The following is a 25,614-nucleotide window of genomic DNA, read 5'->3' as shown; positions in this document are numbered from 1 at the left end:
CAAGGTCGCTTATGGCCACATCACCCTGAATGTGCCTGATCTTGTGTGATCTCAGATGCTAAGCAGGATCGGGCCTGGTTAGTACCTGGATGGGGCACTGCCTGGGAATGCCAGGTGCCGTAGGCTTTTTTTTAATATGTTGTTGGCGTCAACGACCTGTTTTATTTTTCTGCTTGTTTGCCGAGGTGACCATCTTGGCGTTTGTCAAGAGGGTTGAGAGTGGCCAGCAAGATTGCCTAAGGCCTCATCACCTTGAATGCGCCTGATCTGGTCTGATCTCGGATGCTAAGCAGGGTCGGGCCTGGTTAGCACATGGATGGGAGACCGCCTGGTAATACCAGGCGCCGTAGGCATTTTTTTAAAATGTTGTTGGCGTCAAAGACCTGTTTTATTTTTCTGCTTGTTTGCCGAGGTGACCATCTTGGCATTTGACAAGAGGGTTGAGAGTGGCCAGCAAGATCCTCTCCAGCCACATCACCCTGAATGTTCCTGATCTCGTTTGATCTCAAAAACTAAGCAGGGTTGGGCCTGGTTAGTACTTGGATGGGAGACCGCCTGGGAATACCAGGTGCCGTAGGCTTTTTTTAATATGTTGTTGGCGTCAACGACCTGTTTTATTTTTCTGCTTGTTTGCCGATGTGACCATCTTGGCGTTTGTCAAGAGGGTTGAGAGTGGCCACCAAGATTGCCTAAGGCCTCATCACCCTGAATGCGCCCGATCTGGTCTGATCTCATATGTTAAGCAGGGTCGGGCCTGGTTAGCACCTGGATGGGAGACCGCCTGGTAATACCAGGTGCCGTAGGCATTTTTTTAAAATGTTGTTGGCGTCAACGACCTGTTTTATTTTTCTGCTTGTTTGCCGAGGTGACCATCTTGGCGTTTGTCAAGAGGGTTGAGACTGGCCAACAAGGTCGCTTACGGCCACATCACCCTGAATGTGCCTGATCTCGTGTGATCTCAGATGCTAAGCAGGATCTGGCCTGGTTAGTACCTGGATTGGAGACCGCTTGGGAATACCAGGTGCCGTAGTCTTTTATTTTTCTGCTTGTTTGCCGAGGTGACCATCTTGGCGTTTGTCAAGAGGGTTGAGAGTGTCCAGCAAGTTCGCCTACAGCCACATCACCCTGAATGTGCCTAATCTTGTCTGATCTCGGTTGCTTACGCAGGGTCATGCCTTGTTATTAACTGGATGGGAGACCGCCTGGGAATACCAGGTGCTGTAGGCTTCTTTTTAAAATGTTGTTGGCGTCGACGACTTGTTTTATTTTTCTGCTTGTTTGCTGAGGTGAGCATCTTGGCGTTTGTCAAGAGGATTGAGAATGGCCAGCAAGATCGCCTACGGCCACATCACTCTGAATGCGTCCGATCTCGTCTGATCTTGGATGCTAAGCAGTGTTGGACCTGGTTAGTACCTGGAAGGGAGACAGCCTGAGAATACCAGGTGCCGTAGGCTTTTTTTTAATATGTTGTTGGCATCAACGACCTGTTTTATTTTCTGCTTGTTTGCTGAGGTGACCATCTTGGCGTTTGTCAAGAGGGTTGAGAGTGGCCAGAAAGATCGCTTATGGCCACATCACCCTGAATACGCCTGATCTCAGATGCTAAGCAGGGTTGGGCCTGTTTAGTACCTGTATGGGGGAACGCCTGGGAATACCAGGTGCTGTAGGCTTTTTTTTTATATGTTGTTGGCGTCGACGACCTGTTTTATTTTTCTGCTTGTTTGCCGAGATTACCATCTTGGCGTTTGTCAAGAGGGTTGTGAGTGGCCAGCAAGATCGCCTACAGCCACATCACCCTGAATGCGCCCAATCTCGTCTTATCTCGGATGCTAACCAGGGTTGGGCCTGGTTATTTTCTGGATGGGAGACCGCCTGGGAATAACAGGTGCCGTAGGCTTTTTTTTTTAAAATCTTGTTGGCATCAAAGACATGTTTTATTTTTCTGCCTAAGGCCCAATTTTTCAGCCCCTGTTTAACAGGGGCATGTAATTACAATTTTTGATGCAATGCTTTGCAGCAGGGCTCATTCCTGCACTACAACTAGAGTATATGGGAGAGGTTGCAGTGTCATGGCACCAGCACCAATGCCTAAGGCCCAATTTTTCCGCCCGTGTTTATCAGGGCGTTTAATTACAATTTTTGATGCAATGCATTGCAGCAGGGCTCATTCCTGCACTACAACTAGAGTATATGGGAGAGGTTGCGGTGCCTAAGGTCCAATTTTTCAGCCCCTGTTTAACAGGGGCATGTAATTACAATTTTTGATGCAATGCTTTGCAGCAGGGCTCCTTCCTGCACTACAACTAGAGTATATGGGAGAGGTTGCAGTGTCGTGGCACCAGCACCAGTGCCTAAGGCCCAATTTCTAAGCCTCTGTTTAACAGGGAGATGTAATTACAATTCTTGATATAATATTTCACAGCAGGGCCCGTTCCTGTGCCCACCGAGAGTAACTGTGAGGACATATAGTGTTGTGGCACCAGCACCACCTCCACCACAACCACCAAAGGCCCAATTTTTCTACCACTGTTCATCAATGGCATGTAATTACAATTCTTGATATAATCGTTCACAGCAGGGTGCTCCAGCGCCCACCAAGAGTCACTTTGAGGGCTTACAATGTTGTGGCAACACCAACACCTTGTTCCGCCATATCTGCAGAGCATATGAGATGAAAAAAGACGTACGGCAAAAAAAATTATACAAGGTGATAACCCTTCCCTATGTTTTCCAAAAAGCTTAAAAATAGATTTTTTGACTGGAGCTACACTTTAAAAATGTACCAGTTCAAAATTACAAACAGATTCTACTTAACACAACAAACCTACACAGTCCCTGTCTTGTTTGCACCGCCTGTATACTGCTGTTCTGAGTATAAAGGGCCTGGAGGCCCCACGTCTTTCCTTTTTTAAATATGGGTACGGGGTTCCCCATAATATCCGTACAAGACCCAAAGGGGCTGGTAATGGGCAGGGGGGCTACCCAAGCCATTTTTCTCAATGATTTTCATCAATATTTCCGGAACCAGATATTACATTAAATCCACAAGCAGTTTTAAATGATTTTTTTTTCCGTTAAATGTCATTTTGTGCAGGGACTGTTCTAAACACGGGAAACATATGGCACATCACAGGCATACTATAGACACCCCCAGGCATGATATTTAAAGGAATATTTCACTTTTTTATTTCACTTTAATCGTCATTAAAATCAGTGCTCCCGAAAAAATGGCCGTTTTTTAAAAACATTTTAGGCATTGACCCATGTCCCCTGGGGCAGGAGCCAGGTCCTCAAACCCTTTTTAGGACAATAACTTGCATATTAGCCATTAAAATTAGCACTTTTTATTTCGAACGTTCGAGTCCCATAGACTTCAATGGGATTCTAAAGTTCGCACGAATTTGCGGTCCGTGCGAAAGTTCTGGTGCGAACCGAACCGGGGGGTGTTCAGCTCATCCCTAATGTACATGTTTTATGGAGCATCTCCCCCAAAAGAGAAACCCTCCCAGCATGACTGTAAGAATAGCAGGAACAGTCCTAAAAGTCCAGAACTAGACGACAGCCGTTCATGATGGTACTGCAAGAAACAGAAGAAAATACATCCTCAGACTAAACAAATTATCTGTACATTCTGCTAACAGGAGCTTATAATACTGCTGGCAAAAAAAAAACTTTGCACATAAAAGTTTGTGAAGGAGGAGCCCCTCCACAGTAGTGATGCCACATGACACTAGGCCTCACCCAAGGATCTACTTCAGGAGAACATCACTGGAAGCAGATTAGGGAACTAGTCCACAAGAAAGGAATTTAAGGGGTAGCAGACCCTTGTTTGCAGCTAGAGTTTGGTGAACGGTTTTAGCCAAGAAAAAGTTCGGCCCGAACATCGCCTGTTTAGCAAACACCTGAATTTGCGGGGCTCTCTGTGGGATGTTCGCCCGCCAAGCACCCTACAATGCACAGTGCATAGTAGGGCCCTGATTGGCTGAAGCAATGCATCTGACCACTGGTCAGGTGCAAAGCTTCACCTAATTGGTGCACAGAACACTGTCAGAGCCATGATTGGACAAAGTCATGAAGACTTTGCTCAATGATTTCTCAGTGATCATAGTCCCACCCCACACTATAAAAGGTTCCTTCCCACAGGAAGCTTTTGCAGTGTGTTGTTGGAGTGGCGATAGATAGAGCAGGACTCAGTTTGCTACTAGAGACTTAGTGTGTTATTGTGGCTCAGTGGAAAGTGTTAGTATAGTGTGAGTATAGTTTGAGTATAGTGTGTCAATATTGTGTAGTTTCAGTGTAGGGTTTAAGTATGGTGTGAGTATAGTGTACTGTGTCAGTATAGTGGGATTATAGTGAAGTGTGTCCTTCCTAAGTCCACAAACACAAGACCAATATTTTGGCTATAGCGCGGTCAGCATGTGGTTAACCACTTCCCAACTGCCATATAACAAAATTACATCTGAGAAGTGGTTTCATTATCCTGACTGGGCAACATATGACATCCAACAGGATAAGATGCGGTCGTGTGCCCGTGAGGGCGTGCATCGCAGCGATCGGTGGTGTGGTGTGTCAGTTTGACATACCGCATCTTCGATCTAGCTAAAGAGCCTCTGACATAGGTTCTTTACCATGTGATCAGCTGTGCCCAATCACAACAAATGTTAGATGACATGCTAGTAAATTTTTGGCAGACAGCAGTCTGTTGTCAGATTTTTGCATCGTATGTACACAAGCTCGTCGCACAAAAGTCCAAAGTACAAACACGCATGAGCGGAATCAATGCTCACCAAACACGACATTAGCAGAAGGTGCCCAAAAGGTGGTGCTCAAGAGCTGAAATTCCACGTAGTACATCACTGTGTTCGTGCTTGTTGGCCGACAATTGTGTACAATCTTGTATGCAGGACAAGTTCACGGCACACGCCTTTCGGACAAAAGTCTGACGTTTTGTTGGCCAACAATCCGATCATGTGTACGAGGCTTAAGGATTGGTAGACAGATGTGGCTCGCAGCAGGGGTCCAGTTACAGTCCATTCACACGGGGCAACATGACTTCGAGCGAGACTTTGGGAGGCAACTTGGACACGACTTGAGTATGAATCACAGCACGTCTTGAGGCAACTTATAAGGCAACTTGAAGTTGCTTCCAGGACAGGGGACTTTACCAGTGTTCAATCACATAATAATCAGCTCTGTGGGAGGGAAGGGTTTGCCTAGAAAACTATTTTTACTTCCTGGAAAGTTGCTTCAGTTAAGACAGGGGATCACACTTGGGGGCAACTTCTATTGAAATCAATATGTACAAGTTGCCTAGAAGTCGGATTGAAGTAGTGCAGGAACCTTTTCTGAAGTCGGAGCGACTTCAGTAGTGTACACTAAGATGGCTCTCATTCACTTACATTGATTTTATCATATTGCGCGACTTGAGGCAACTTGGGACGACTTCAAGTCGGATGGCTGTGGAGTGGCACAGAGATCGGATGTGATTTGCACTGCAGTGCGGTGCGAATCACATCCGATTCTCGTCACCGCTGCAGTGTGAACCCAGCCTTATGGACAAATTCACCAAAGCATGTAGTGTAAGGGCCTGCCTCAATACTTCCAAATGCTATTTTTATTTTTTAACACATTAATTTTCTTGCTATGTAATAGCAGAATGTCAAAATGTCCTTCCATTTTGTTATTATGACAGTTCTTACCTGTCCGGTGGGCTGCCAATAGTGTAACTAAGGAGGGGCTTCACAAAGTTTCACACATTATTTAGGCATTCAGCTCTCAATCAAGTGGAGAGCATTACCTGTCCTAAACATCCCCCCTCATTTTTTTTTTTTTAGCAAGGGCCCATCAGGTGGGGGGGGGGGGGATATGACTCTCATAAGGGGACCTTATACTTTAGGCTTTAAATACTCATTTAAAAAAATGTTATACTAATTTTGCCAAAAAATGTGGGTGTCTAATCTACATGCAATGTTGATTTGTCAAATTACTATTTTTTTTTCTTGTGTCACTACATAGTGTCCTTCAACACCACAGGAATGGCAGACTGTGGCCTCCCACTTTGGCACAGGAACTTACAAAGTTCAACTTGGAAAAGTGAAGACAATATCAGACATGAGTATGTACAAACTGGGCTGATATTGCCTTAATCACATGGGGTGTGACCCCTGAAAAATCCAAATTTGGAAGATGCACACAGTGTGTCAACATGTGCTAACTCCCATCATGGGTGATCAATGTACATGCTTTGGGGCTGCAACCCCTTAAAGAGGAAGTAAACCCTGATGGGTTTACTTCCTCTTTTTTTCCCTGCAAAGGTAAAGCATAATGGACTACTATGCATCGCATAGTAGCTCATTATGTGTCACTTACCTGACACAGGAGCCAGCGAAGTCGCCGCTGATCCCTGTAGTCCGCCGTGTCCATCTTGCTGGTGGCGTCTCGCAGCTCCGACCAATGACAGCGGCGAAGCCGCGATGACGTCACTCCCGCGCATGCGCACGGGAGTCGTGCCTCGCAGCTCCGCCGCTGTCATACGGCGAGGCCGCAATGACGTCACTCCCGCGCATGCGCACGGGAGTCGACAAATTTGGCAAATCCATTCTTGGATTTGCCGCATTTAGTGCGCATGCGCGCCGCTGTCTACGGCGCATGCGCCGTAGACAGCGGTGCCCATTTTCGGGCAAATATCTCCTAAACCATATAGGTTTAGGAGATATTGCTTGGACCTACAGGTAAGCCTAAATCTAGGCTTACCTATAGGTCCAAGTTGTTTGGAAGGGTTTACTTCCTCTTTAATCTCAGACACTTTCCACAAAACATGTACATTGATCCCCCATGATGGGAGATAGCGCATGTTTACACACTCTGTGCATCTTCCAAATTTTTAATTATGCAAAATACAACATTTTTATGTTAAAAATAAAAAATAAAACCCTATCTAGCTTTTTAGTTTTCACACTCTCCCCAAAACATCAATGATGTTCTTCATTTTATTTTTAACATCATTGATGTTTTGTTGTACAATTTCCAAATCCCTATTGCACCCCATTGTCTCCCCGATCAAGATCTGGGCACTTTCACTGGTAAAACAGGAATCTTCCTCCACATCACCTAGAAAACAAAGCAAACAAACACACCATGTAATCCAAATATGGTGATATACATTGATGAGCTTACCGGAAGCTGTGTTCTCCGACACTCACCTGTTGTGGTGACAATTTGTCAAACCTCCACGATCTCTCCTTCCTTCTCCTCCTCCTGCTCCTGCTCCTCTGTTTCTTCTTTTGGAAGTTGCCCTTCTTTGGGAGGGGTGTGGTCCCTGGTGTCCTCATGGTTCCTGGTGTCCTCATACTTGCAGAGTCTTCTCTCCCCTATGAGAATGTAAACAAAGATTAATTAGCACACAGAGGGCAGAAATAGGAATCTGAAACATTGCTTGGAAGTGTTGTACAATTGTGTTTTTGGGCCGAGTTACAAGGTGAGAACATTATTGGGGACACTTTGTTAAGCTGGAATACTTCCCTGCAGAACGATGTTTCATACGAACGAACGAAACCATGACCTTGAAAGTGGCCATTTTAAAATGCACAACATGAAATCAAAGCACATGGAGCATGTATGCAAGCAAGAATAATCATATGAACACACGACAACTACTTACTTTTTTTAAGAACACGCTTGATCCTTAGGTACTGCTTGTGCTCCCTCAGTTTCAGGTCTGACCAGCGTTTTCTCAGTTGATCCTTGGATCGGCGTACCCCAAAATTCTTCAGAAGACTCTTCACAACTTTATTCATGATCTTGGCCTTTCTGATATTTGGGTTTGGGTAAGGTCCATACTTCCCATCATAGTCGGTCCTGTTCAATATGTCAACCATCTCCAACATCTCTCCAAAAAACATATTTGAGGCCTTAAATCTTGTCTTCCTGGATCGGGACGTTTCAGGCTCTGGGCTTTCCTCCCCCTCCTCCTCGTTAGTGGAACTATTAGTGCACACCTGCGTTCTCTCCGTCATGTGCTCTCCCCACTGCGCGAGAAGCGAAGGGGCAGGGAATAGTCTGGAAAGAACGTCAGGGGCGGGCGGAGTTTCACGCATGCGCACTGTATATAAAACGCAACACATGTGTATCATCCATACGATCTGGGAGGAGAGTGTGAGGCACGGACGTGGCGAACGTGCAAACGAAGGTAACATTTTTAACTTGGTGCTTCACTAGAATAGAATGCTTGTATCTAGGCTGATGTTGGGACACGATTAGGAGGGATTTTAATTGCATTATTAGTATTTGAGGGTTTGTCTTGTGTTGTGTCTTGCAGACAAAATGGATCCATTCAACAATGCCAACTTTATGGGGCTATTCATAGAACTGTACATGGAGATGCCCTGCCTGTGGCAGTTCCACAACAAGTTTTATAATGACAGATCAAAGAGGAACGCAGCACTGGAGAAACTGCTTGCTTTGTTGCAGATCATGGTCCCCACGGCAGACATGACCTATCTGAATCGCAAAATTGTGGCCATGAAGCTTACATATTTCAGGGAGAAAAAGAAGCACCTGGAGTCCTTGAGAGCAGGAGATACAGATGCTGTTTATTACCCCAGGATGGTGCACTTTGACAGGCTGCATTTTCTGGTAGACCAAGGGGTACCCATGCCACCACTCTCCAGGCTTCCTCCAAGGCATCCTTCACCCCCAGCTGAGGCTTCTGATGTCCAACCTGGGCCTTTCAGGCAGCACCATGTGGTGGGGCCCAGCTTGAGACAGGTATTGCATTGTTGAACATATTTCTTGTGTTACATTTAATGATGTTAACTAGATGTTCTTATTGATCAGTAAGTTGAGATTTCTCCAAGTGGTTTACATCTCAATAGACAGTAGTGACCAAAAAGTGATTGGGATGGGAAAGAAAAATGCTGGTGTCAGAATGATAGTCTGTTCTATTTGGTAACATTCAATTAGCAAAAGCCAGGAGCACAAAATGGTGTGATTGATGATCAAAAAACTAAAACTATGTCCCCTTTTCATACACAGGATGACCTCAGTCGGGGGGAGGCTGTGGCAAGTGGCAGCCAGGAGGTCCTCCAACGCCCTACTCCTCCTGCCCCAGCTACAGGAGCCCAGCCACAGCCTGGAAGGATGCCTGGTGGGAAGTCCCAAAGGAAGACCAGAGAGTGATGGCCTGGGTTGAGTCTGGTGTGCCAGAATATGCAGCCTCTTGAAGATCCACATCCTGGGGACAGAAATGGCATCTGAATTTCCTGCTCTCTAGGACTTCGGGACCAGACTTCTCTCCCTGAGATATCTACTCCTCAGGCCACCAATTTTTTAATAGCTCATTGTTAAGAAGTTTCTCCAGTGCTGCGTTCCTAGTTTTATTTTCTAGCAAACAAAATAATTTTTTTTTCTTTGATGAAATACTTGTGTAATGTGTTTTCCTTCAAAAAGTACAGTTTATTTGCGAGCAGGCAGGTACATTTCCAAAGTACAAAGTGAACTAAATAACAAGGGGTACCAACACTAAACAACCTCCTGTAGATTAAAAAAAGAAAAAGAAAATATAAAAAATACAATAATGTTGTTGTATGTTTACACACAAAAAATAAAAATAAAAAAAATAAGGAGAAATGAGCAAAGTGTCTTTAAAGGAGATTTTTAGGGAATCCCCCTCCCAAAAACATCCAAAAAATAAAAAACCAAATCAAAAATTGTGTAGATGTGACGCAAACTAAAATTGTATTGCTGAAATGGTTAAAAAGAGTAATGAAATCCGTTCGGGAGAAGTGTGTGTGACTATGAGCATCAAAAGAAGTTCGTTCTTGCAGCATTGTTAAAGAACAAGAGAATGAGCTTGATGAATGAATTTTTAACATTGCAGCGTGACGAATGTGCTATATCGCTTACGAGCAGTAGTTTTACCTGAACGAGCACTTCTGTGTCGGAATTTGAATGTAAGCATGCGTGGCACTTGGTCCGATCAAAAAGGGAGCCACGGAATGATCCGACCCCAAGGGGAGGGGTAATGGAGGGGCGGGCATGACCTGGTGCCAGGAACCAATGGAAAGAAAGGGGAGTGGTAAGTAACTAAGAGAAGCGAGGGGAGGAGCTGTATAAAAAGGGGGCGGAGCTTATGCTGCGCCAGTGCACGTGGGGAATTCACAGGAGGAGGCAGCTTTCCCACCCTCCCTCCCTAATGTGGGGTTGTTTGAGCATTAAGGTTATCGGTATCTGGCTGGTCGTTGTTTTTCTTTCTTTCTTTCAGGGGCAGATGCTTGGTCGTCACAACAGTGAAAACGGCCCTTTTGGGGGCTGCAGCGTTATCTTTCTGGTGGTCTTTGACGGTGGCGGTAAATGGAGGTTATCTAAAAGGGGTGGGGGCTCATCGGTAATATGGGCCCCTCCGGTGTATTCCTGAACGGTGGACGGAATACTGGGAGGTTTCACTGCAGGAATTGGTTGTCTCCGGGCGGTCACAGCTGGAGGCCTGGTTATGTTAATGGTACCGCAGTGAGGTTGGTGTTTTTGGTTATAAAGTGGGTCACCGTCAGAGATCACCAGACTGGATTTTGGTTTAAAATGTTGTTTATGGTTGTATATACGTATTTATATATTTATATACATATCTTTGGAGTGAGTTAAAAATTTGGTTTGTTAATAAAGGCTGTTGTGGCCAGTTTACTCCAAAGAGAAGGCGTGGTCTCATTATTATTATTAAAGGTTGATAAGAAGGGGCTAGAGGTGGTATTGGGTTAATAATAAGAAAAGGGGACATTTGGGCTATGCAGGTCATGCTCTACACATGATCCAAACCAAGCTTTGTAGATTATATCAAGTTATACCATTGCTGCATATAGTAAAAGTTCAAAGCTTTGGCTTGCAACCTTGTCCCTGTATCACCCTCTCCACTAGGGATGAGCTCAGGCGCGTTTGCATGGTCCACGTGCAGAGCCCGCCAGGAAGTCGGCGCAGCGCTGTGCTAATCACAGCCAGTGAGACATTGCCCGATCTCAGCAGCCGTGCATCGGGGCAATGTCTCACTGCCTGTGATTAGTGCAGCGCTGCGCCGACTTCCTGGCAGGCCCTGCACGTGGACCATGCGAACACGCCTGAGCTCATCCTTACTCTCCACATTGTGTACCCATTTGCAATTTATGGCCACAAAGTGGCATTCAGAGCTACCGATCCCATTCAGATTTCAATAACTATCTCTGAATCAGTTGATTTTCCTCTACTGATTACTCATCGATGAAAACCTAAATGATCAATTTCAGCTCTTGAATATTTTACCCTCTTTCTGACCAGAGCAATAAAATCTGTGATTTTTATTCTGACTGTGACATTACGGCGGACACAATTTTGACACTATTTTGGGACCACTGGCATTTATACAGTGATCAGTGCTATAAAAATGCACTGATTACTGTGTAAATGAGACTGGCAGTGAAGGGGTTAACCACTAGGGGGCAATGAATGGGTTAAGTGTGTCCTTGGGAGTGATTCTAAATGTGGGGGGACTACTACTCACATGACAGCGATCACTGCTCCCGATGACAGAGAAATGCCTTGTTTACATAGGCACTTCCCCATTCTGCCACTCCGTGACACGATCGCCAAGAGACCGGTGGACATCAAGTTTGCCAGTTCCACGGGCACGGTCCTGCTGTGCGTGCTAGCCGAGCCAGTACACTTAAAGGGGATGTACAGGTACACCCATTTGCCCACTACTGCCATTGTGAGGACGTATATCGGCTAGTAGTTAATGATGAAACTTCTACATTGCTACAGTCTAATGTACAATACTACGGTGCTGCTTGTAAATTTACTTTGGAGGAGAGTTTTGCCAAATGCTATGTGTAACTAAATTATCTTCAGGCCTCCTTGACCCCTGTGTATTAGGATGTGTTATATATATACACGTTAATGTATGTGATGTTTACCCCCCTTCATGACCAGGCCATTTTTTTGCGATATGGCACTGCGTTACTTTAACCCTTTCATCCCAAAGCCTATTTCTGACATTTGTTGCTTACATGTTTAAATCAGTTTTTTTTGTGTGCTAGAAAATTACATGGTACCCCCAAACATTAATATATATATATATATATATATATATATATATATATATATATATATATATATATATACAGTGGTGTGAAAAAGTGTTTGCCCCCTTCCTCATTTCCTGTTCCTTTGCATGTTTGTCACACTTAAGTGTTTCGGAACATCAAACCAATTTAAACAATAGTCAAGGACAACACAAGTAAACACAAAATGCAATTTGTAAATGAAGGTGTTTATTATTAAAGGTGAAAAAAAATCCAAACCATCATGGCCCTGTGTGAAAAAGTGATTGCCCCCTAAACCTAATAACTGGTTGGGCCACCCTTAGCAGCAACAACTGCAACCAAGCGTTTGCGATAATGTGCAATGAGGCTTTTACAGCGTCCTGGAGGAATTTTGGCCCACTCATCTTTGCAGAATTGTCCTAATTCAGTTACATTAGAGGGTTTTCGAGCATGAACGGCCTTTTTAAGGTCATACCACAACATCTCAATAGGATTCAGGTCAGGACTTTGGCTAGGCCACTCCAAAGTCTTCATTTTGTTTTTCTTCAGCCATTCGGTGGTGGACTTGCTGGTGTGTTTAGGATCATTGTCCTGCTGCAGAACCCAAGTTCGTTTCAGCTTGAGTACACGAACAGATGGTCGGACATTCTCCTTCAGGATCTCTTGGTAGACAGCAGAATTCATGGTTCCTTTTATCACGGCAAGTCTTCCAGGTCCTGAAGCAGCAAAACAGCCCCAGACCATCACACTACCACCACCATATTTTACTGTTGGTATAATGTTCTTTTTATGAAATGCAGTGTTCCTTCTACGCCAGATATACTTGGACACACACCTTCCAAAGAGTTCCACTTTTGTCTCATCGGTCCACAGAATGTTGTCCCAAAAGTCTTGGGGATCATCAAGATGTGTTGTGGAGAAATTGAGACGAGCTTTGATGTTCTTTTTGCTCAGCAGTGGTTTTCTCCTTGGAACTCTGCCATGCAGGCCATTTTTGCCCAGTCTTTTCCTGATGGTGGAGGCATGAATGCTGACCGTAACTGAGGCAAGTGAGGCCTGCAGTTCCTTGGACGTTGTTGTGGGGTCTTTTGTGACCTCTGGGATGAGTCGTCGCTGCGCTCTTGGGGTAATTTTGGGCGGCCGGCCACTCCTGGGAAGGTTCACCACTGTTCCATGTCTTCGCCCTTTGTGGATAATGGCTCTCACTGTGGTTCGCTGGATTCCCAAAGCTTTGGAAATGGCTTTATAACCCTTTCCAGACTGATAGATCTCAATTACTTTCTTTCTCAATTGTTCCTGAATTTCTTTGGGTCTCGGCATGATGTGTAGCTTTTAAGGATCTTCTGGTGGACCTTACTGTGTCAAGCAGCTCCTATTTAAGTGATGCCTTGATTGTGAACAGGTGTGGCAATAATCAGGCCTGGGTGTGGCTAGAGAAATTGAACTCAGGTGTGGACAACCACAGTTATAGTATGTTTTAACAAGGGGGGCAATCACTTTTTCACACAGGGCCATGATGATTTGGATTTTTTTTCACCTTTAATAATAAACACCTTCATTTACAAATTGCATTTTGTGTTTACTTGTGTTGTCCTTGACTATTGTTTAAATTGGTTTGATGTTCCGAAACACTTAAGTGTAACAAACATGCAAAGGAACAGGAAATGAGGAAGGGGGCAAACACTTTTTCACACCACTGTATATATATATATATATATATATAAGTAGAGACCCTAGCTAATAAATTGGTGATCGTTGAAATAGTTTTTTTTTGTCTCATGATATTTGCGCAGTGCTCTTTCATTACATTTTTTGGGGACAAAAAATACACTTTTATGAAAAAAAAAAACCTATAAAGTTAGCCCAATTTTTTTCTATAATGTGAAAGATGATGTTACGCCAAGTAAATAGATACCTAACATGTCGTGCTTGTGAACATTACTGGAATGGCGACAAACTAAGGTACCTAATAAATCTCCATAGACAGTGCTTTTAAAAATAATGTAACGGTTACCAGGTTAGAGTTACAGAGGAGATCTAGTGCTAGTATTATTGCTGTTACTCTGACGATTGTGGCAATACCTCACGTGTGATTTGAACACCATTTATATATGCGGCGTGACTTACGTATGCATTTTCTTTGCTGCACAAGCATGTGAAGACGGGAGGGGGGGGTGCTTTAAAAAAACAAAAACAAATTCTGATCACTTTTATTGCTGTCACAAGGAATGTAAATATCCCTTGTGACAGTAATAGGCATGTGACCGGTACTCTTTGTGGAGGGACCAAGGGCTTTTAGCCGCCTTTGGGTGTTATCACTAAAAAGCCAAACGCCTGTTCTAAAAAAAAAAAAGTAACCCTTTCAAACAACGAATACAAATTTGCATACAGTAAGAGCGACGTCATGCCCAAATATTGTCCTTTTCCTTTCCCCCCCCCCACAAATAAAACTTTCTCGTGGTGGTATTTGATCACCTCTGCGTTTTTTGTTTTGTTTTTTTTAATTAATTATTTTTTGCAATATAAACAAAAAAAGACCGACAATTTTGGGGAAAAAAATTGCATTTTCTGCTATAAAACATATCCAATAAAAAAATGGAAAAAAAAATAATTTTTCTTCAGTAATTTAGGCCAATATGTATTCTGCTACATATTTTTGGTACCTGGATGGGAGAATGCCTGGGAATACCAGGTGCCGTATGCTCTTTTTTAATATGTTGTTGGCGTAGACGACCTGTTTTATTTTTCAGCTTTTTTGCCAAAGTGACGATCTTGGCGTTTGTCAAGAGGGTTGAGAGTGGCCAGCAAGATTGCCTATGGCCACATTACCCTGTATGCGCCTGATCTCGTCTGATCTCGGATGCTAAATAGGGTCGGGCCTGGTTAGCACCTGGATGGGAGACTGCATTGGAATACCAGGTGCCGTAGGCTTTTTTTTTAATATGTTATTGGCGTCGACGACCTTTTTTATTTTTCTGCTTGTTTGCCGAGGTGACCATTCTGGCGTTTGTCAAGAAGGTTGAGAGTGGCCAACAAGATCGCATACGGCCACATCACCCTGAATGCGTCCAATATCGTCTGATTTTGGATCCTAAGCAAGATCCAGCCTAGTTAGTACCTGGATGGGAGACCGCCTGGGAATACCAGGTGTCGTAGGCTTTTTTTAATATGTTGTTGACGTCGACGACCTGTATAATTTCTCTGCTTTTTTGCAGAGGTGACCATCTTGGCGTTTGTCAAGAGGGTTGAGAGTGGCCAGCACGATCGCCTTCTGCCACATCACCCTGAATGCACCTGATCTCATCTGATCTCGGATGCTAAGCTTGGTCGGGCCTGGTTAGTACCTGGATGGGAGACCGCCTGGGAATACTAGGTGCCGTAGGCTTTTTTTAATATGTTGTTGGCGTCGACGACCTGTTTTATTTTTCTGCTTGTTTGCCGAGGTGACCATCTTGGCGTTTGTCAAGATGGTTGAGAGTGGCCAACCAGATCCCCTACATCCACATCACCCTGAATTTTCCCGATCTCGTCTGTTCTGGGATGCTAAGCAGGGTCGGGCCTGGTTAGTACCTGGATGGGAGACCACCTGAGAATACCGAGTGCCGTAGGCTTTTTTTTAATATGTTGTTGGCGTCGACGACCCGTTTTATTTTTCTGCTTGTTTGCTGAGGTGATCATCTTGGCGTTTGTCAAGGGGGTTGAGAGTGGCCAGCAAGATTGCCTACAGCCACATCAATCTTTATGCGCTTGAGCTCGGATGCAAAGGAGGGTCGGGCCTGGTTAGTACATGGATGGGGGACAGCCATGGAATACAAGGTGTCGTAGTATTTTTTTTCAATATTTTGTTAGCGTTGATGACCAGTTTTATTTTTCTGCTTTTTTGCCGAGGTGACCATCTTTGCGTTTGTCAAGAGGGTTGAGAGTGGCCAGCACAATGGCTACATCACCCTGAATGCGCCCAATCTCATCTGATCTCGGATACTAAGCAGAGTCGGGCTTGGTTAGTACCTGGATGGGAGACCATCTGGGAATACCAGGTGCCGTAGGCCTTTTTTTAAATATATTGTTGGTTTCAAAGACCTGTTTTATTTTTCTGCTTGTTTGCCGAGGTGACCATCTTGGCGTTTGTCAAGAGGTTTCAGAGTGGCCAGCAAGATGGCCTACTGCTACATCACCCTGAATGTGTCTGGTCTCATCTGATCTTGGATGCTAAGCAGGGTCGGGCCAGGTTAGTACCTGAGATGGGACACCGCCTGGGAATACTTGGTGCCGTAGGCATTTTTTAAATATGTTGTTGGCGTCCACGATCTGTTTTAATTTTCTGCTTGTTTGCCGAGGTGACCATCTTGGCATTTGTCAAGAGGGTTGAGAATGGCCAATAAGTACATATACAGCCACACCACCCTGAATGTTCATGATCTCGTCTGATCCCAGATGATAAGCAGGGTCGGGCCTGGTTAATACCTGGATGGGAGACCGCCTGGGAACACCAGGTGCCGTAGGCTTTATTTTAAAATGTTGTTGGCATCGACGACCTGTTTAATTTTTCTGTTTGTTTGCCAAGGTGACCATCTTGGCATTTGTCAAGAGGGTTGAGAGTGGCCAGCAAGATTGCCTAAGTCCACATCACCCTCAAAGTGCCCAATCTCATCTGATCTCGGATGCTAAGCAGTGTCAGGCCTGGTTAGTACCTGCATGAGAGACCGCCTGGGAATACCAGGTGCTGTAGGCTTTTTTTAATATGTTGTTGGCGGTGACGACCTGTTTTATTTTTCTGCTTGTTTTCCGAGGTGACCATCTTAGCGTTTGTCAAGAGGGTTGAGAGTAGCTAGCAACATCTCCTATGGCCACATCACCATGAATGTTCCCGATCTCACCTGATCTTGGATGCTAAGCGGGGTCGGGCCTGGTTAGTACCCGTATGGGAGACCACATAGGAATATCAGGTGCCGTAGGTATTTTTTCTTTAAATCAAATATGTTTTTATTACAAAATATACATGGTACAAGCCAAACATAGACAGACAATGTAGTCGTACAATAGTGTTGATTTTTGCGGTCATAAAAATACTGGTAGTACAATGTATAAAGTAAATCCGACTTGTAAACAGCTGAAACATAAGGAGTGCAGTTTAAACTAAAAAGAAACAGAACAAAGAAAAGGGGGAAATAAAACATGGACATAAAGAAATGGTGTTCCCTCTGAGACCACATTGCAGTTTGTAACAGCTATATGAGTACATATTTGAGCACAACTTCCGGTTCCCAATTACCCAGTCATGCCGGTCCCTACTCTCTCCCCTCATAGATGCTGGGAGAGAGAGAAACACAGGAGCAGCACTACTAATTGCTTATTATTGTCTATGCTCCTCCGTGCACATGACCCGGGACCCACATTCAGCCCTGTATTAATCCGTCCTGTATAAGTTGGTGAGGTACTAGCCCCGGAACCTCGATCCACCCCTGCCACATAGTATAGAATTTGTGCGGTGCGTTTCTATGCTGGTAGGTTATTTTTTCCCTGATCAGCATCTGGTTCACTTGGTCTGTCCATTGCTGCCTGGTTGGAACCCTGTGTGTTATCCACAATCGAGCTATTAATTTTCTGGCTACATATAATAACTGAATAATGGCTGTATGAGCCGATGGTGTTAGCGATTCTTCGTCTAGGGCACCCAACAGGCAGATCAGCGGACTCCTCGGAATGTTAACCGAGAATACAGAGGAGATAGTTTCGAGGATCCCATCCCAATACCATTTTAGTTTTGGGCACCTCCAGAACATATGCAGGAGATCACCATGGTCCCGCATACAATTAGGGCATAGGGGCGAATCCCTGACACCCCAGCTGTACAGTTTAACTGGCGTTCTATAAACCCTATGTAGTAGATAGAGATGGGAGAGTTTATGGGAGGCCGAGACCGACACCAAGGGAGCGGAGGACAGGCATAGGTTCCAGGTCTCCCCGTCCATCGGTCCCAGGTCCGCCTCCCACTTCTGCTGACATGGGAGATGTGATGAGTCTTGTAGTGCATTAAGAAGAATGTCATACCCTCTAGATATCATACCTTTTCTTTCAGTTTGCATTAGTATCCCATGTACCACAGCATGGTCCGTCAGGCAAAGCGGCACACAGCGGGATTGCACCTGTAGCGCATGGCGTAGCTGCAAGTATTTAAAAAAGTCCCTACGCGGTAAGCCAAACTCAGCCTGCAGTTCCATTAAGGATTTCAGCACTTGTCCACTATACAGCTGTGAGAGGTACCGGAGGCCACTCATTCTCCAAGTGCCAAATCCCCTAAGTTTAAAGAGCTCACCATAGTTAGCATTCCTCCAGATAGGGGTCCAAGAAAACCACGTATTTGTAGCAGTCGTTTAACATAAGACCATAAAGTATTTAGCAAGATAATAGTTGGGGAACTCCTGTCCATGTGTGGGAAACCTGCTTCCAACCTGGACAATGCCTAGTCTGGGTCATCAATGTCGTCAAGTAGCCTACGTATCGGGTCCAGGGGATCATCCGACCCCCAACCACCCAGGTGTTGCAGTTGTGAAGCCAAAAAATACAATCTAGCATGAGGTAGTGCTAACCCCCCCTCGTCCTTTTTGTATTGCAGGGTAAGTAAACTAAGCCTGGCTGTCTTCCTACACCATATTAATTCCCGAAACTGAGAGTCAATTTTATCGAACCAATGTTTTGGAATGCAGGTTGGCGAGTTATGGCAAATGTAAAGTAATTGTGGAGTCCACACATTTTTATAAGGTTCACCCTTCCCACTACCGAAAGCGGTAGTTTGCACCAAGTTTTAAATTTCTCCCTGAATTTAAGTAATAGAGGTAGAAGATTCAGATTGGCGTAGTTCGTCACCTCTGGGGACACCTGCACCTCTAGATAGCGGAAGGACGCGACCGTCTGAATCATGGTTGCGCAAGGGGGAAGAGGTGCCATCAGTGGGGATAAGGGCACTAATACAGACTTGTCCCAGTTTATCGTGTGGGAATAAACCCAGATTGATCTCTATGAATCAGTTTTTGTATTACCAGGGACAGTCTCGTTGTCAATACCCGTGCCAGCAGTTTAATGTCCGTCGTGAGCAAGGAGATGGGCCAGTATGCGTCCGGGGATGTCGCTACCTTGCCCGGTTTTAGAAGTACTATTATGATTGCTTCGTTCATAGAGTCAGGCAAAACACCTGTCTCTAAGGCATTGTTAAATACTCTTAAAAGAGTGGGCATTAAAACACCGGCGTATCGCTTATATACCTCGGACGGAAGGCCGTCAGCCCCAGGAGCTTTGTTATTATGGGAGTGTTCCAGTGCAGAGGCCAGTTCATTCTCAGTTATGGGGGCATTCAGCATCTCCCCATCCGATGTAGACAAGCATGGAAGATCGCATCCGTCCAGGAAGCTTAAAATCTCCCCATCACTTGGTTGCACTTTGGATGAGTATAAGTCTGAATAAAAGGACCAAAAAATCTGTAAAATCCCGGGGGCGTCCGAGTGGGCCACCCCCTGCGAATCGCACAGCGAAGTAATCATAGGGGTAGAACCCTGAGCCTTTGCTAGTAGAGCCAGCATATGACCTGTCGATTCCCCTTCCTCAAAGTGTGTTTGTTGTAGGAAAAACGTTTTTATTTTCTGCTAGTTGCAATGCTACCTGTCTGGACATAGACTGCGCCCCCAACCAAGCTCTCTTAGTGTCCTCTGAGGGATTGGCAATATAGGTCTGCTCCGATTCTCTAAGTGCCCTACATACCTCCAGTTCCCAAGCTTTAGTATTCTTTTTTATACCGTTTATAGTAGTGATAAATTGCCCCCTGAGAAAAGCCTTAGCTGCGCCCCAAACTGTGCCTATAGGGGCCAAGTCTATATTGTCCTGCAGGAAGAGTTTAAGGTCACTTGCTATTGGGTCAGGCTGCGGAAAGAGTGTAAGCCAAAAGGGATTAAGCTTCCAGCTCCTAGGTTTGAGATCAGTGGATAGGGACATCTCAATCCACAGGGAGGAGTGGTCGGATACGTGTCTATCCCCATACCCAGAGTCACCTACTAGGGGGAGCAGGGTGGAGTTCCCCAGCCCCAAGTCTATTCTAAATAAGCTCCCAAACGCTGGAGAGCAACAGGAGTACAGTCTTGTGCGGGGGTGGGCTCTCCGCCACACATCCACTAGCCCAAGTTCAGCCAGTAGTGCAGCAAAGGGAATATCACCATTAGGACGGGAGGGAACCAAAGGGGGCACGGGAATCTTATCCCAAATGCCATTCACATAGTTATTAAAGTCTCCCATTGCCAGTAGGGGTATATTAGGAAACTGTGCCATAAACCCAGCCAGGCGCCTGAGAACCTCAGCTGAATACGGGGGTGGAATATATATGTTGGCAATAATACAATTCACAGTAGCAATCTTACACAACAAAAAGATGTACCTTCCCCCTGGGTCAATAACTTGTTGGGAGCAAAAGAATTGTGTATTTTGCCTGATCGGGATACTCACTCCCCTTGCATAAGCTGAGTATGTAGAGTGGAATTGCGTGGTAAATAATCTAGGCCCAAGGCTAGGCATACCATCAGGAGCAAAGTGTGTCTCCTGCAAGCACACAATTCCAGCCGTCATATCTCTGAGGTGTTTCAACACCGCCAACCGTTTTACCGGGCTGCCTAGCCCTCTGACATTCCAAGAGAGAAATCTAACCTTCGCCATCATTGATAAAAAGCATAAGTGTAAACAGGAGTGGCATTACCAACAACCGTAATAAACTAGGGTGGGAAAATACATTTAACACATACACAGTAGCAACAAGCGACTGGCAAGTCGCATCACCTGAGATGCCCCAAAAAAGGAGTGAAAAAATTTGTTTAAGAGCTGCAGTACCATAGAAAAGTCGCACAAGTGGGTGCAGAAATTTTGGGATAGAGTCAGTGTCCTGTGTGGGTCTGAGAGAGAAAAAATTTGAAAAAAGGAAAAAGAAAAGAAAAATAGTTAAACAATATAAAACTGTGGAAGCTTCCGTTTCGAAGTCTGGGGCGGGGGGAAGGCCATGGAAACACCCATAGAAAATGTTTCTAGATGGTAGACAGGGTTTCACATGTGCAGGCAACATGTAGCACTGGTGGGTCGGTGACGGAACCAGAGTCCTTTGCCTTCCACCGGGCCTGAAGAAATGTAAGTCCAGTCAACTTGTCTGAAAGTTTTATTGTTGTGGAGGAGATCTTTGATGTTTTGCGGCTTTGAGTGCGTTGTGTTCTTGGTCTAACCACTGTGCCGCTGCCGCAAGGCGATCATAAAAGTGCGCTGAGCCCAGAGCCGTAACACAGAGCCGGGTTGGATATAGCATACCATATTGAAGTTAAGGTCCCAAAGTCTCCGCTTAACATCAAGAAATGTTGCACGCTTTTTTTGAAGTTCTGCCGAAAAGTCCGGAAATAGCGAAATCCTAGAGTTCTCAATTTCCATTTTGTCTGAAAACCCCTGTGCTTTGGAAAGGATGGCGTCTCTGTCTCTATAATTGAGTAGTTTGAACAAGAAGGGCCTGGGGCGGTTGCCCGGAGGTAGGGGGCGAGAGGGCACCCGATGGGCGCGTTCCACGGCAAAAAGTGGTGATAAGGAGTCCCTACCAAATGTGGTAATTAACCAGTTTTCAATAAAGTCAACCGGGTTTTTACCCTCAACACGTTCTGGAATTCCCAAGGCGCGAATATTGTTTTGTCTCATGCTATTTTCCATCTCATCAAGTCGCATAGCGTGTTGTTCGGTAAGTTGACAATTATATTTCAAATCCCTTTGCATGGGTGCCGAGATCATCTTCTACTGTGCTCAGCCTGCCTTCTAGAGCGGATGTCCTCTCCCTGAGTTTTTGCATATCATGGCGAACAAAAGTTATTTCAGCTTTAACCCCCTTGATATCCTCTGAGAGAGCAGCAATAGACTGATTACAAGAGGTAACAGCAGTAAATATGTCCCTCAGCGTAGGCTCTCCCTCAGATGTAGGAGAAGGAATGGTCTGTGTCTCAGGTCTATCAGTATCTCTAGGGCAGTGCTTCTCAATTATTTTCTGTCATGCCCCCCCTAGGAAGAAGAAAACATTTCGCGCCCCCCGCGTGACTGTAAATAGTATAATTTGTCTATAAAATTGTTATAAGTACACCTCTACATAACACTGTATCCTTATTAACGTATATGAGAATAAAAAAAAGAAAGAAATGTGGATCAATTTACAAGAAAAAATAGCTTTATTAACTGTAGCAGAAAAGATTTACAGGAGCACAGGATTTAACGGAGCACAATAAAAGCCTTTTCATCAGAACACTGACCTTTTTTGGCTGAATCGGCGGTGTCCCCTTTTATGTGTCTTCAACTCCTTTCTTTTAGGCGTTTTTCTGTACAGAGGACCGATTTCCGGGTCTAAAAGTCACACGGGCGAGTTTGGCCAATCCAATCATGTCTATCCAATCGGGTCCTCTGCATGTGTCACGTGCGTTGGCGGTCACGTGGTCCTCCGCGTCGGGCTGCTACTGGGGCTGCGCTGGGACAATCTCCAGTGTTCGTGCCGCGCTGGCCCCTCTCTCCAGCCGTAGAGTTGCTAGGCAACCAACACCGTGTGGGACGCCGCTTGTGAGTGAGTCAGATGATCCGATCTAGACATCCAATATGACAGTATTTGCCGAGGTCAAACGAGCCCCCCTTTACGGAGCCCAGGGGGGGCGCGCCCCACTATTTGAGAAGCACTGCTCTAGGGGTACTCACTGCGCGCCATGCTGCGGACAATCCATCTTCATCCTCCAAGGGGACTGTGTCATCTGCCTCAGGAGAACTCCCAGGGGTAGCTTGGGGCGAGGGCTGGCCAGCCAGGGCATCTTTATATGTTTTACCGCCATACAGGAGCTTTTGTGCCGCCTCTTTGTACTGGCCTCTGGCTGCACGCCGGGCGCCGGCGCCATCTTGGCCTGGGGGGTCCGTCTGCCCCTTCCCTCCGGTGTGGCGTCTGGACATTGCGGCGGGGTCCTGAGGTATGCCGCGGTGTTCCGGGATGACTCTCCGAATGCAGCGGGATGTAATGGCTCCAAAAAACAGCGTTTCAGACTAGCCTTGTAGGATGTAAGCACGGATGGCCGGCGGAGCTCAAGGCATGCACGTCTTCTTTCATCAGCCGCTAAGCCACGCCCCGCCGTAGGCATTTTTTTAATAAGTTGTTGGCGTCAACGATCTGTTTTATTTTTATGCTTGTTTGCCGAGGTGACCATCTTGCCGTTTGTCAAGAGGGTTAAGAGTGGCCAGCAAGATGGGCTACTGCTACATCACCATGAATGCGCCTGATCTCATCTGATCTCAACTGATCTCGGATGCTAAGCAGGGTCGGGCCTCATTAGTACCTGGATGGGAGACGGCCTGGGAATGCCAGGTGCAGTAGGCTTTTTTTTAATATGTTGTTGGCGTTGACGACCTGTTTTATTTTTCTGCTTGTTTGCCAAGGTGACCATCTTGGCGTTTGCCAAGAGGGTTTAGAGTGGGCAGCAAGATCGCCTACGGCTACTTCATCCTGAATGTTCCCAATCTCATCTGATCTGGGATGCTAAGCACGGTCGGGCCTGATTATTACCTGGATGGGAGACCGCCTAGGAATACCAGGTGCTGTAGGCTTTTTTTAAATATGTTGTTGGCGTCGACGACCTGTTTTATTTTTCTGCTTGTTTGCCGAGGTGACCATCTTGGCGTTTGTCAAGAGGGTTGAGAGTGGCCAGCAAGATCCCCTACAGCCACATCACCCTGAATGTTCCCGATCTTGTCTGATGTGGGAAGCTAAGCAGGGTCGGGCCTGGTTAGTACCTGCATGGGAATACCAGGTGCCATAGGTATTTTTTTAATATGTTGTTGGCGTCCACGATCTGTTTTATTTTTCTGCTTGTTTGCTGAGGTGACCATCTTGGCGTTTGTCAAGAGGGTTGAGAGTGGCAAGCAAGATCACCTACAGGCACGTCACCCAGAATGTGCCCGATTGTGTTTGATCTCGGATGCAAAGCAGGGGCGGGCCTGGTAAGTACCTGGATGGCAGACCACTGGGAATATCAGGTGCCGTAGGCTTTTTTTAATATGTAGTTGGTGTCGACGACCTGTTTTATTTTTCTGCTTGTTTGCCGAGGTGACCATCTTGGCGTTTCTCAAGAGTGTTGAGAGTGGACAGCAAGATCGCCTACTGCCACATCACCCTTAATGTGCCCGATCTTGTCTATTCTCGGATGCTTAGCAGCGTTGGGCCTGGTTAGTACCTGAATGGGAGACCGCCTGGCAATGCCAGGTGCCGTAGCCTTTTTGTTAATATGTTGTTGGCGTCGACGACCTGTTTTATTTTTTTATGTTATATTTTATGTAATATGTTGTTGGTGTCGGCAACCTATTTTATTTTTCTGCTTGTTTGTCGAGGTGACCATCTTGGCGTTTGTCAAGAGGGTTGAGAGTGGCCAGCAAGATCGCCTATGGCCACATCACCCTGAATGCGCCGATCTCGTCTGATCTTGGATGCTATGCAGGGTCGGGTCTGGTTAGTACCTGCATGTTTTAATTTTCTGCTTGCTTGCCGAGGTGACCATCTTGGCGTTTGTCAAGAGGGTTGAGAGGGGCCTGCTTGATTGCCTATGGCCTCATCACCCTGAATGTGCCCGATCTCGTCTGATCTCGGATGCTAAGCTGGGTCGTGCCTGATTAATACCTGTATGGGAGACCGCCTGGGAATACTAGGTGATGTAGTTTTTTTTTAAATATGTTGTTGGCGTCAACGACCTGTTGTATTTTTCTGCTTGTTTGCTGAGGTGACCATATTGCCGTTTGTGAAGAGGGTTGAGAGTGGCAAGCAAGATTGCCTATGGCCACATCACCCCGAATGTGCCTGATCTCATCTGAACTTGGATGCTAAGCAGGGTCGGGCCTTGTTAGGACCTGGATGGGAGACTGCCTGGGATTACCAGGTGCCAAAGGATTTTTTTTAATATATTGTTGACTTTGACAACCTATTTAATTTTTCTGCTTGTTTGCCGAGGTGACCATCTTGGCATTTGTCAAGTGGCTTGAGAGTGGCCAGCAAGATTGCCTATGGCTACATCACCCTGAATGCTCCTGATCTTGGTTGCTAAGCAGGGTCGTGCCTGGTTAGTACCTGGATGGGAGACCGCCTGGAAAGACCAGGTGCCGTAGACTTTTTTTTAATATGTTGTTGGCGTCGACGACCTGTTTTATTTTTCCACCTTTTTGCAGAGGTGACCATCTTGTCGTTTGTCAAGAGGGTTAAGAGTGGCAAGCAAGATTGCCTATGGCCTCATCGCCCTGAACGTGCCCAATTTTGGATGCTAAGCAGGGTCGGTCCTAGTTAGTACCTGGAATGGAGACCGCTTGGGAATACCAGGTGCCGTAGGCTTTTTTTTTTAATATGTTGTTGGCGTCGACGACCTGTTTTATTTTTATGCTTGTTTGCTGAGGTGACCATCTTGGCATTTGTCAAGAGGGTTGAGAGTGGCCAGCAAGATCCCCTATGGCCACATCACCCTGAATGTTCCCGATCTTG

At 45.6% G+C, this 25,614-nt stretch overlaps 16 pseudogenes; all 16 read left to right on the top strand.

Moving 5' to 3' along the window:
- The first annotated feature begins 7 nt into the window (after positions 1-7).
- LOC143937696 (5S ribosomal RNA) lies at positions 8-126 on the top strand (annotated as a pseudogene).
- Positions 127-461: 335 nt separating this feature from the next.
- LOC143937537 (5S ribosomal RNA) lies at positions 462-580 on the top strand (annotated as a pseudogene).
- Positions 581-687: 107 nt separating this feature from the next.
- Positions 688-806, top strand: LOC143937151 (5S ribosomal RNA; annotated as a pseudogene).
- Positions 807-914: 108 nt separating this feature from the next.
- On the top strand, positions 915-1,033 carry LOC143936276 (5S ribosomal RNA; annotated as a pseudogene).
- A 302-nt stretch (positions 1,034-1,335) lies between these two features.
- Positions 1,336-1,454, top strand: LOC143937652 (5S ribosomal RNA; annotated as a pseudogene).
- Positions 1,455-1,561: 107 nt separating this feature from the next.
- Positions 1,562-1,670, top strand: LOC143936871 (5S ribosomal RNA; annotated as a pseudogene).
- A 108-nt stretch (positions 1,671-1,778) lies between these two features.
- LOC143937185 (5S ribosomal RNA) lies at positions 1,779-1,897 on the top strand (annotated as a pseudogene).
- A 12,980-nt stretch (positions 1,898-14,877) lies between these two features.
- LOC143937706 (5S ribosomal RNA) lies at positions 14,878-14,996 on the top strand (annotated as a pseudogene).
- A 335-nt stretch (positions 14,997-15,331) lies between these two features.
- LOC143936303 (5S ribosomal RNA) lies at positions 15,332-15,450 on the top strand (annotated as a pseudogene).
- A 545-nt stretch (positions 15,451-15,995) lies between these two features.
- LOC143936416 (5S ribosomal RNA) lies at positions 15,996-16,114 on the top strand (annotated as a pseudogene).
- A 109-nt stretch (positions 16,115-16,223) lies between these two features.
- Positions 16,224-16,343, top strand: LOC143937065 (5S ribosomal RNA; annotated as a pseudogene).
- A 108-nt stretch (positions 16,344-16,451) lies between these two features.
- LOC143936551 (5S ribosomal RNA) lies at positions 16,452-16,570 on the top strand (annotated as a pseudogene).
- A 334-nt stretch (positions 16,571-16,904) lies between these two features.
- LOC143936330 (5S ribosomal RNA) lies at positions 16,905-17,023 on the top strand (annotated as a pseudogene).
- A 6,557-nt stretch (positions 17,024-23,580) lies between these two features.
- LOC143936333 (5S ribosomal RNA) lies at positions 23,581-23,699 on the top strand (annotated as a pseudogene).
- Positions 23,700-24,687: 988 nt separating this feature from the next.
- LOC143936856 (5S ribosomal RNA) lies at positions 24,688-24,806 on the top strand (annotated as a pseudogene).
- A 108-nt stretch (positions 24,807-24,914) lies between these two features.
- LOC143936972 (5S ribosomal RNA) lies at positions 24,915-25,033 on the top strand (annotated as a pseudogene).
- Positions 25,034-25,614: the final 581 nt, after the last annotated feature.

This window comes from Lithobates pipiens, unplaced genomic scaffold (genome assembly GCF_037356315.1).
Source record: "Lithobates pipiens isolate NorthernLeopardFrog02 unplaced genomic scaffold, aLitPip1_a1.2 Scaffold_28, whole genome shotgun sequence".
NCBI lineage: Eukaryota > Metazoa > Chordata > Amphibia > Anura > Ranidae > Lithobates > Lithobates pipiens.
Note: the sequence above shows the minus strand (reverse complement) of the source record. Positions and strands in the feature narration are given on the sequence as shown.